The sequence below is a fragment of the Rhineura floridana genome, chromosome 2 (assembly GCF_030035675.1).
Source record: "Rhineura floridana isolate rRhiFlo1 chromosome 2, rRhiFlo1.hap2, whole genome shotgun sequence".
In the NCBI taxonomy this organism is placed as follows: domain Eukaryota; kingdom Metazoa; phylum Chordata; class Lepidosauria; order Squamata; family Rhineuridae; genus Rhineura; species Rhineura floridana.
The window spans coordinates 63,477,111-63,488,041 of NC_084481.1; positions in this window are offsets into that span (position 1 = coordinate 63,477,111).

The following is a 10,931-nucleotide window of genomic DNA, read 5'->3' on the forward strand; positions in this document are numbered from 1 at the left end:
TCAGGAGATTCCAAGTGCATTCCTCAGAAAGCTCATTTAGGGTCTCAGGTAGAAGGACCGGGGAGGGGAGGGACACACCTATCTGAAGCCAGTCAGAGAACTAAGTTATAGATTAATGATCAAACTCATTCTGCAGCAGCATATGGTCCAGAACCGAGCAATATCTTTGGGTTCTACCCTCTATACCTGGTAGTAGGTACCAAGAAAGTATATCTCTTGCTTGCTTTCTTTTTCTTAAAATAATTTATTTGAATGTTTAGCAGTCCAAATGAAAACAAAGCAAAATATAACCCCATCCCATTGTGGACTCTTATGGCCATTAACTGCACTGTTGTCACAAGACTGTGACTGCAGTTATCCCCATGCACATGGATGGTTAGCCATATGAAGACTTGGCTCTCACTGTTCATCAACTCCCCCATATTGCCAGAGCCACCATGCTTATGGTTTTAAGCATCCACAGCTTAGTACATGTTTGCATAAATCCATCCCTTGGTATCAGTAGTGGATGGTGTGGTGGGGCTGCGCTGCGCACCTGACCTCCCTCAGGACATGTTGCTGCTGCATACTGGGATGGAGAAGGGTATGTGAGGTGGCAGTGAGGCTGGTGTGCAAACACAGAGGCAGGAGTGCTGCCCCACCATGCCATCTGCCACTGCCCAGTATTGTGATTAATAGAAGCAAAGCTAAACAAGCATGAGAAGCAACTGAGTGCTTATCTTCTGTCCTGTGTACTGAGCAATGAGAGCTGAAGTTATGCTACTTTCTTTTTCAACAACAGCCATTTTGCTAAGATTAGCCAGAGCGGGAGGAAAGTCTGTTACCAGATCTGCTTATGTGTCTATATGCATGAACCCATATCTTATGTGCGTAGTCATGACACTATTACTTTGGGGAGCTTTCCTGGAGACTAGTATACACCACAGAGGTTATTGCAATGGATATATGATTACTCTGTAAATAACACCAATATTGCTTTGCTTATTTGGGGGAAATTAACCAAAACCACTAGATGCCAATGTCATCTTGTTTTCTCAGAGGGATTAGCAAGAACCATACAATTTATTACAATTCAAATATTTATTTACACAAAATGGCTGGCAACGAGTAAAATGGCTTTGCAGCTTGAAATGTCAGTATTGCAGTGTTTTAAAAAATGGGAAAGGTGGTTAGCTCAATACAAGGCAAAACACAGGCCACTTTGCCTGGACCATAACCTTAGATACTAGAACAGAGATGAGGGTAGGATTTCCTTACTGAAGTTTGCGATGGACATTGAGAAACCTAGCAGAACTGTGGCGATACTAAAACAGCCAGAGCTGCAGATCTCACAGAGCTGTAAAAGAGTGAATACAAAAGGCAGAAAGAAGTGAGAAATGTGACATGCAACATCAGTCATTTCAGGAAAATTGTCCTGTACAGCAGCCACTATGGACAGAATATTTGGCAAGGACCACTGACAATTTAGCTTGAACTACCCTCTACTGAGAGTATACTTAGCTTGAATTACTGTAGCTTCCTCCAATTCTTTGCAAGAGAGCTGTGCTCATTGTTCAGAGCAAAGCCAAAATAAACATACAGGGCATGTACAGAGTTCAAGATGAAGCGAGCTGCTCAGTGACAAGTCAAGAGCATAATTGTTCCTGACAGCAGTAGTGCTGCAGCAGTAATGGTGTATGAAGTCTTAGATTATAATTCTACATAAGTATACACTATTTGATAGCCGCTCAATCTGAGTCAGTGTGTTCATCTTCCACATTGCCTGTGTAAATTCTTGACAAATTGTTGACACTGCCAGACTTTAAGCAGCCCTTTACCCCAAGTATTTGTCATTTCTTTCCATTGCCCAATGAAAAACCATGTTGTAGTTCTGGGATGGGGAACCTTGTTTCCAGCCCAAGGGCTGCATTCTCATCTGGACAGTGCTTGGAATGAACCAGTTCAGTTGAAGAAAGTCACTGAACTAGTTCAAAAATCTCAGAACTACAACTGAAAGTAGTTTCCATAATCACTGGGTGAACTAAAGGTGACAAATTCATTTTGGGGTAGAATTTTGAGCAATTTCTAGTTCATCTTCATGTCCTTCCACTCCCAACAGGATCCCTAGACTCTTAGCTTTTAGGGTTTTTTTTTAAAGTAAGTCATTGAGACATCTCTAAAGAAAGTTACAAAGTAAAATATGGAAGCAACATTCTAAGGCTTACTAGGCAGATTTGGAGGCACTGCTGTTGCTGAGGACATTTAGTTACTTAATCATTGTTGCTAAGCAATCAGAAGAAAGGAATGTGAGTCATTACCTGTATCTTTGTTGTTTAATAGATTTGCTGTCTTCTAACAGGAACAGCTTGTGTCAAGGAGTACAGGTATATTTAAAAAAAGAATGATGCCCTATGATGCCACACAGGTGTTAGTGTGGCTGGCACAAATTAAGAACATAAGAAGAGCCTGCTGGATCAGGCCAGTGGCCCATCTAGTCCAGCATCCTGTTCTCACAGTGGCCAACCAGGTGCCAATTTAATTTAATTTAATTTAACCAAATTAAATAGGGTAAACCTTTTCTTGTATGAAAATACAATTATGGGGAAAGCTTTAGCTGTCTGTCAGACATCTCACTACTTCTATATGGCTTAGGAAGAGGAGATGTGGCCTCAGGAGAGATTGGAAAGCCAGACAGAGAAGCTTGAAAGGCCATATTTGGCCCCTGGGTCTGAGGTTCCCCACTCCTGCTGCAGACAGTCTCTTGTGAATCCACTTTTTCAGGAGTGACTCAATTAGCAATGCCTTTATAGTGTATTTAAGTAGTTTTTTGTTTCATTGATGATTGGCACTATTTCCTCAGCCAGTTGTAGAATCTTGTAGCAGATTATTGTTGTTGTTGTGCAAACAGAAAAAAACTGCTCTGTTCTCTACCTGGATTGGAGGTTCCTGGCTTGAGACTGATCTTGTATCTTTAGGAGAAGAGAAAATCAGCCAAGTGCAGGTGTTCTTGCAACACTATAATGAGAAAAACCACAAGGTGGAATTCTCCCTCCCCCCTGCACAACTTTTAAAGATACAGAAGACCTCTTGGTTGCCAGGCCCAGCCTCCAAGAGGTCTTCTGTATCTTTAAAAGTTGTGGTGGGGGGGGAGAATTCCACCTTGTGGTTTTTCCTATTACAGAGTTGCAAGAACACCTGCACGTGACTGACCTTCTCTTCTCCTAAAGATACAGGATCAGTCTCAGGCCAAGAACCTGGCAACCCTAATTGGAACATCTCTGACATCAGGACTGGCTTCAGGTTTCTTTGAGTTCTTGGGCACAGGATAACAGTGGGCCCCTTGTCTCCTGCGTTTCCTCCTCAAATCATACTCCTCCACACTCTTGGCCCCACCATTTCTATTTTCCTCTCTGCTCATGCCTTCTTCCATGTCCTCAAATATATGTATCCTTTTTTCTCATCTTCTACTTCCTTTCACCTGCTGGTATTGCCTTTTTTCATCCTTCTGACCTTCATTTTATTTTGCTCACTTTCTTCCACCTCGTATCACCTTCTGACATTTAATTCACCTCTCTATGACTCATGACCCTTCCTAATATCAACTTGCCTGAAATAAAGATGAACAGGCAATCTGAGGAAGATTTATCACCCTCAGAACAGTTGCTCTTTGCTGGATGAAGTCTGAAGAAACTCTCAAGATTTTCCCACGCTGAAGAAACTCATAGTTGTAGTTTCAAAACAAGAAATATTTTTTCATTTAGTTTACAAAATCTTTCCATTTTACAATTCTTGTTTTAAAAGCCATAAGCCATTTTCACTCCAAATCAGCACTGAAATGTTAAGGTTGCAGTCCTGTGCACACTTATATGAGAGTAAGTTCCATCAAAACAAATTGACCTTACTTCTTAGTAGACATGGATAGGATTTGCTTATTAATTTAACTAAGATTTTCCTTACCTGGGGAATTGACTCTCTTCTGCCTTTTCTGCATTTTTTTCTTTTTCTGCCACCTTTTATGGAAGCCTTTCTTTCCCCCTCTCACAACCACCTGTCTCTCGCCCCTCTCCTTGTGTGATATAATGTACAGAAAATAAATCTAAAAAAGCTTCAGTACCCTCAGAACCTAACATAGGCAGCAGTTGTTTGCTGCTGTCCTAAACCCACTTAATTTGAAGTAAGTCCCATTAAGTTGAATGGCTATTCCATCGAAGCAAGCATTATGGGCAGAAGGTGAGAAGGTAAATGACCTAGTCTGCAATCCAATACATGTCTACTCAGAAACAAGCTCCATTGGGTTCAATGGCACTTCCTCCAGGTAAGTGTGTTTTGGATTGTAGCCCTACTGAGTGAGTGAGCAGGCAGGCAGGCAGACAGGCCTCTAGTCAGTGTGCAAGCAAGCATTACAATGCAACTTTAACAGCATCTACTCAGAAGTAAGTCCTACAGAATTCAAAGGTGCTTACTCCCAGGTAAATGGAATTAGGTTTGCACTCTTACTTCTGAATAAACAAAGGCTCTAGCTGAAAAACTGCAAGAAGCCTATGCTCTCAGTAAGCCTACTCTTGAGTAAACCCACACAATCCTAAGCACATATTTACCTACAAGTAAAGCTCCATGGTTGAACCAGGAGACTTACTCCCAAAGAAAAACTATGAAGGATCAGGAATGTCCACGACTCTCCCAGGGTACTTTTGGGAGGAAGTATCGTGACAGAATATTGGTGAGATTCACTTCCCAGCTCAGAGAATTGGACTGTAAGGGACAGCAGTTCAACCCTTATGTATATGCTTTAAACTAGGAGGGTTTTTTTTTTTTTAAAGGAAAGCTCCACCACAGCAAACCCCAAGAAGCTTTACTCCCTGAGTAAACTTGCTCAGGCTGTACAGCTGCAGCAATGAAAACCCAATTCACATTCTTAACCTGGGGGAGAGGGAGAGAGAGAGAGAGAATCTAAAAACAGAGGCTGCCATGGGATGGAGAGAGCCCCTGGCCATTGACAGCCCTCCCCCCAGGAGCCGGGCCATCTGTGGGGTGATATTGTCATTAGCTTCATCAACTTGGGTGAGTAGGTAAGCGAGAGAATGAATGCCGGGGAGGCTCTGCTGAGCTGGGCATCAGGGTGCAGAAGGGGGGAGCAGCCAAGCCAGCTCTGAGAGGGAAGAAGGAGGCAGTGGGGAAAGGAGAAGCACAAAGGTGGCAGGGTTGGTGAAATTGTGAAATAGACAAGAAAAAATGAAACTGAGCAAAAAACAAAACCTCCATTGTCCCAGCCTAGATGGATGGGGGGGGGGAGTGAGTGAAAAGGTAAAGTAGGCAGTGGCTGCAGCAGCTTTTGCAGATGGCAGAGAGAGAGGGAGCGGGCAATGGGGCATTAAAAGAGAGTCCATCCACTAAAAAAGCATCAAACCAAAGTGCCTACAAGGAGGAGTGCTGTGCAGCTGAGACGGTTTTTCCTTTCCTTTTCTTATTATAATTGGATTGGATTAATATGGATTTAAAGGGGGAAACCGTGTTATAGCTTCTCCTTGCCTGCAATGTCGTGTGAACCATGTGAATTACAAGGTGATGCAAGTAGCACCAGCCACGCACTAAATCACCTTGTGGATGACTAGTGACAGAACAAAGCAGGCATCTTATGCCCTAGCACAAGATTGAAACTGTTGTAGGTGGTATTTTAAGCTCTGTGGTTCCAGCAGCAGCCTTAATGCCTATGAAACCCCCCTGCCCTCCAAGGAGCACCCCATGAAGTATGAGGGTGCCATCAAAAGAAATGTCACCATCTCCCTTTTGTGTGCATGTGTGTGTTGAGAGCCTGCCCGCTATAATGCCCGTGGTTCCCCTGTTCCTAACATGAGGTAGGTGGCAACTGGGGAATCCAGGTATACTGTTGATGGGTCTCTTGCTAGGGATTTTCACCAGGAACCTCTTCTGATGTCATGTTGGCACCAGGTGAACACATTACCAGTTGCAATGCATTTTTTTTAAAAAAAACTGCTGCTGTTTTATCCTGCTCATTTTTATTCTGTTGCTTTGTTGTTTATTTGTGTATTGTGGTTGCTTTTAGATTGAATTATAATGTATTGTAGGCCATTCCAGGAAGGTACATTGATAGGCATACAATTATAGAGTGAATTAAAGAAAAGGTGCAGAGTCAAGTGTGCCTATGCCCATCAAAAATAATGGGTTTAGGCATACTGGGAGTAAGTCTCATAGCATTCAACAGGAGTTGCTTCTCAGTGGGCATGCATAAGATTGCATTGTAACATTAATACTTTCTGTGTTGGTAGAAGTGTATTCATATTGTACAGTGAGCGGTGATGTACAGAGCAGCCCTATTTTAATTCAGTAGTGGCTGGTGGTGCGGTGTGGTGTTGCTCACTTGACTTCCCAATGCTGCATGTTGCTGCCGGTTACTCAGAGGTAGAGAGGGAGGGGCAAGGCAGCAGGGCACTCCGTGGGGCCTGGGTGCAGCAGTGGGTGAATCGGGTTGGCTCCCCCACTGCGACCCCAGCGACCCAAACTCTCTGCTGCCTTGCCCCTCCCCTTCTCCCTCTTAGAAACCAATAGTGACGTAAGGCATTGGAGTCACCCATGCTGCAGCCACTACCATTACAGCTGTGTGAGGAGGCAGAGTAGGGCCATGCTTGCTGGCACCATACCCCTGCCAAGACCTCATTGTCCAGCTCTGCTGCCGCTCATATGCTGGAGAACTAACTTCTGATGTGGGAATACTGCTGTACTCATGTAGACTCTTATGCAGGTTTCCAGATTGCTCAGAGAGCCTGCACACAAGGACAACCAGCTTCCCACTTCAAAAATTAGTTCTCTTACATATGAGAAGTGGTGGAGCCAGGCAGTGGGGATGCAACAAAGGGGGAAATCACCCACATTTGTGTGTGAGTGAGTGAGTGAGAGAGGGAGAGAGAGAGAGAGAACTGGCTTTTCTTTTCTTTTTTAAAGAGTTATTCCACAGTAGCATCCGGATGAGGCCTCCACTTCCCCCCCTCTTTATAGATTGATATATCATCACCACATGGATATATGAAAATAAACTTTTCCATACACGTATGCTGGCATGTTGATGCTTTTATTTGTAGCAATATAAAAGAAAAGGTTCCCCACGCATTCCTGTTGAGAGCCAGAGGAAAAACCTACTGTCGTAACTGGCCATATTGCATGAGTTCAGCCTTTAAAACCTCTTCTGGAAAAAGGAATGAGAAGGCAGGAAGGGAGGGGATGTAGAAAAGACATGAGTTAACAAAGATATCAAAGTGACATTTAGACACACACACAAACCATGCTAGCATGGGACTGGACCTCAAGCAGGACTAGCTCTAACGTTAGGCAAAATGAGAAAGCTGCCTCAGGCAGCTGATTTTGGGTGTTAGGGCTCCAAATTGGTAGTTACTGCAATAATAACAATAATGTAGTGGTAGTAATATTTTTACTATTGCATTTTTTACTGCAAGGAAAGGGGTGAGCTGCTTGTGAGGCTTTCTGCCTCAGGTACTAAAGAACTTGGCTAGTATAATAGCAGAGTGACATGCTCCTAAAAATTAAATAAATACACATCTACATCTTCTGCATTTTGCACTAGCCAAAGTTACTAACCATTTTTCAAAGGCAGCCCACATAGAGCATGTTACAATAGTCCAGCCTTGATGTGACTAAGGCATACATAACCATGGCTAGGTTTGCCATAGGAATTGTTGGCTAGTCCGCTTAAGATGTGTCAAAGGCGTGAGAGCTCTGATCTGCCCAGAGTTCACTGCTTTATAAGGGCTTCTCAGATTGCTCCAGTGTGGAGCAGCTTTGAAACATGGGAACATATGTATTTTTATTAATGTATTAATTCAATTAATTAATTAAATTTATATCTTGCCCTTCCTCCCAAAGGATTCCAGGGCAGCAGACACATCTGTAATAGAAATATAATCAAAAACAAAATATAAATATATTTAAAACATTGAAATACTATTAAAAAATCTAAAAGCAATGAAACACAATAAAACATATAACCAATCATGTTTCTGAATCGGCCTAGAATTATAGAATCATAGAGTTGGAAAGGGCCTATAAGGCCATCGAGTCCAACTCCCTGCTCAATGGAGGAGCCCAAATTAAAGCATACCTGACAGGTGGCTGTCCAGCTGCCTTTTGAATGCCTCCAGTGTTGGAGAGCCCACCACGTCCCTAGGTAATTGGTTCCATTGTTGTACCACTGTAACAGTTAGGAAGTATTTCCTGATGTTCAGTTGAAATCTGGCTTCAGTTGAAAAACAAAGTTTTTCAGTAGGTGTCTAACAAAATACAATGATAGTGCCTGCATAACGTCAATAGGCAGGGAGTTACGAAGTAGACATGCTGCCACACTAAAGCAATGACTCCTTACAAACACAGAGTGGACCTTCCATGGCACTTCTAAAAGTGCAAGTACAGTAGATCAAAGTGATCAAGTTGGCCCAGTATGAGGTAAGGTGGTCCCTTACGTAAACTGGTATAGCACTGTCCTCTCCATAAAACTGAATGGTCAGAATATGCAGGACTCCCTGTGCATCCAATCACATGGGACTCTGGATCAGGGCACTATGCTACGGACACTTCTATGAAGAAATCCCATTAAAATCACCTAAGGAAAAGTATATGAAGAAGTGCAGCTTTATTCCTCCAGATTTTTATGGAACTACATTCCACTGAACAGGAACAATAAAGTGGCTCTGGTTAGGACAGGAAACACCACTATTATTTAAAGGGGGAAAATACTGGCTGGGTTTGGCAAGCCATCTCTAAGCTCAGATGTTTGCCCTATCTGCCCACATGTCTTGGTCTGTTACACTAGACAGGAAATGTCAACAGAACACATATTCTTATGACATCACAAGAGTCTGCATTCCTGTTTACAGATTGAAACCTAGGGTTGGTTTTCTTCAATATTATAGCATGACTGGTTGCATGTTTTGTTTAAAAGAAAAGCCCAAGAATTAGAAAAAACATCACCCAGCTACTTTGGTCATTGCAGGTTTGCTTCAGATTGAGTTTTCATCTAATACAAGCCACTGGTCTGCAGTTGTGTTTTTTTTTACTTATAGACCACATGTTAGTTTGAAGGTTTCCTTTCCCTTCTTTCCCATCATTGCTGGAGACATTTACTTCCCACAAGCAGGCACAGTCTAGGCTGTGCCTCTTGAACATTTTCTTATTATTCCTTCCCCCAGCTCTTTATTGCACATTTTCTGTCTACCTTTATTTGCATGTAGCTGCCATAGCCATCAGCTTGGTACTTAAGTGATCTAAATCTTTCTTTATGAGATCACAGTTGTAGGCCTCACCGCAAGGATTAGCTATTGAGGTTTGTATTGTTGGCAGGGCAGGTTCACATATCATATCAATTTCTCCGGTGTTAGAACTGCCACCCATTGACAGCAGGCCTCATCAAGTGCAGCCAGAAAATGGCCAAGAATATCAAATATTTATCCCTTTCAATTTTTTGCAGTGTATTCTCCTGGGGCCTGATTAACGAATATTTAATGCTTACAAATTTCTTCAGTGCAACAGTACTAGTTTGTTTCCAAGGAAACAAATGCACTTTGACTGCACTGCACATATTCTTAATCATTAAATTCTATAATCTCTCTCCCTCCTTTTCTCTCTTTGTACAGGGAACTTCTAAAAAGTGTTTGTTTTCAGTTTTCAAGTCCCCAGCCACAGTTTTACTGCAGGTAAATTTCCTGACATGCTCTCAACAAAATATTATTTCAAATTTAATTGTCAAGAGGTTTTTATGACATTGTCTTAATTGAGATAAATATGTGTTCTGTGTTCTTTTATTATTTGATGTAGTAATGTTGATCTGTGTGTGCATTTTAACAACAAACAGATCTAGAGCAGTCTGATGTGGAATATTTTTAATTTAACTATAGAATGGAAAAATTCAAGTGACTCAGCACATTTGACAAAAATACAATTTGTAATGCTTAGATTGATAGATATGTATATATTTATAGAGACAGAGAAATCTAAATGTTGATTTGTACCCATACACCTGTATTTGTGAGTTATACTTGGTGGTGAATCAATACATTTTAAGAAGAAGTTTTAAGCAATCCTATCATTAATTTTTTTATATATCTGTGAATAGAAAGTTTATCTGAATGATTTCCAAGGAAAATGGATTCATCTAACACCTGTGGGAAGCACATCATTCCAATACTGAATTTGTAAGTCCTTTCCGCTAGGGATGATTAGCAGCTTTGTCAGGTATTTATTTTACTTTAAGAAGAATATGTAATTTTCTGGCAATACTTCAACAGATTTCTTTTTACCATAATATATTCTTTCTTTGAGTTTGTGTAACTCAGCCTACCTCGATGAGATTTCAGCTTAGAGCAGAGAAAAGCATTGTTGAAGAAGTTTTTATAGCCTAATACCCTACATTTGCCTTATGATTTATTTATACTTGATAAATCATTTTTTAAAAAACAATCCTTAACAGCTCTGATAAGGGAATATAATTGGAAATTACTTACAGACAACAGTGCGTCTGAGCTACTAAACATACAAATATATCATTGTGGTGATGTGCTATTCCCATGGCCACTATACTCTAAGGGAGGAATGTGCAACATTTTTCCTGTAAAAGGGCCACATTTCATAAGGAGTGATCAGTTGGGGGGCACATGATGGCGGTAGGTGGAGCCAGAGCAAAGGGTTGTTGGAGACATTAACTAATCTGGAATAAAGACCACTCTGCTTCAGTTTTCAACAAGACTGCCTCAGAACAGAACTCCCAGTAGTATTCAAGGATCCATTTGATTTGATGTGGTTACTGTGACATAAATATACGGAGACTTTTTTCAGTACAACAGACCAATACAGCTACTGTTCTGGAAATCAAGCAAAAATAATTCATTTCCAACTTTAGGACATTATACTTTGGGAGCAGGCAAAAAGGG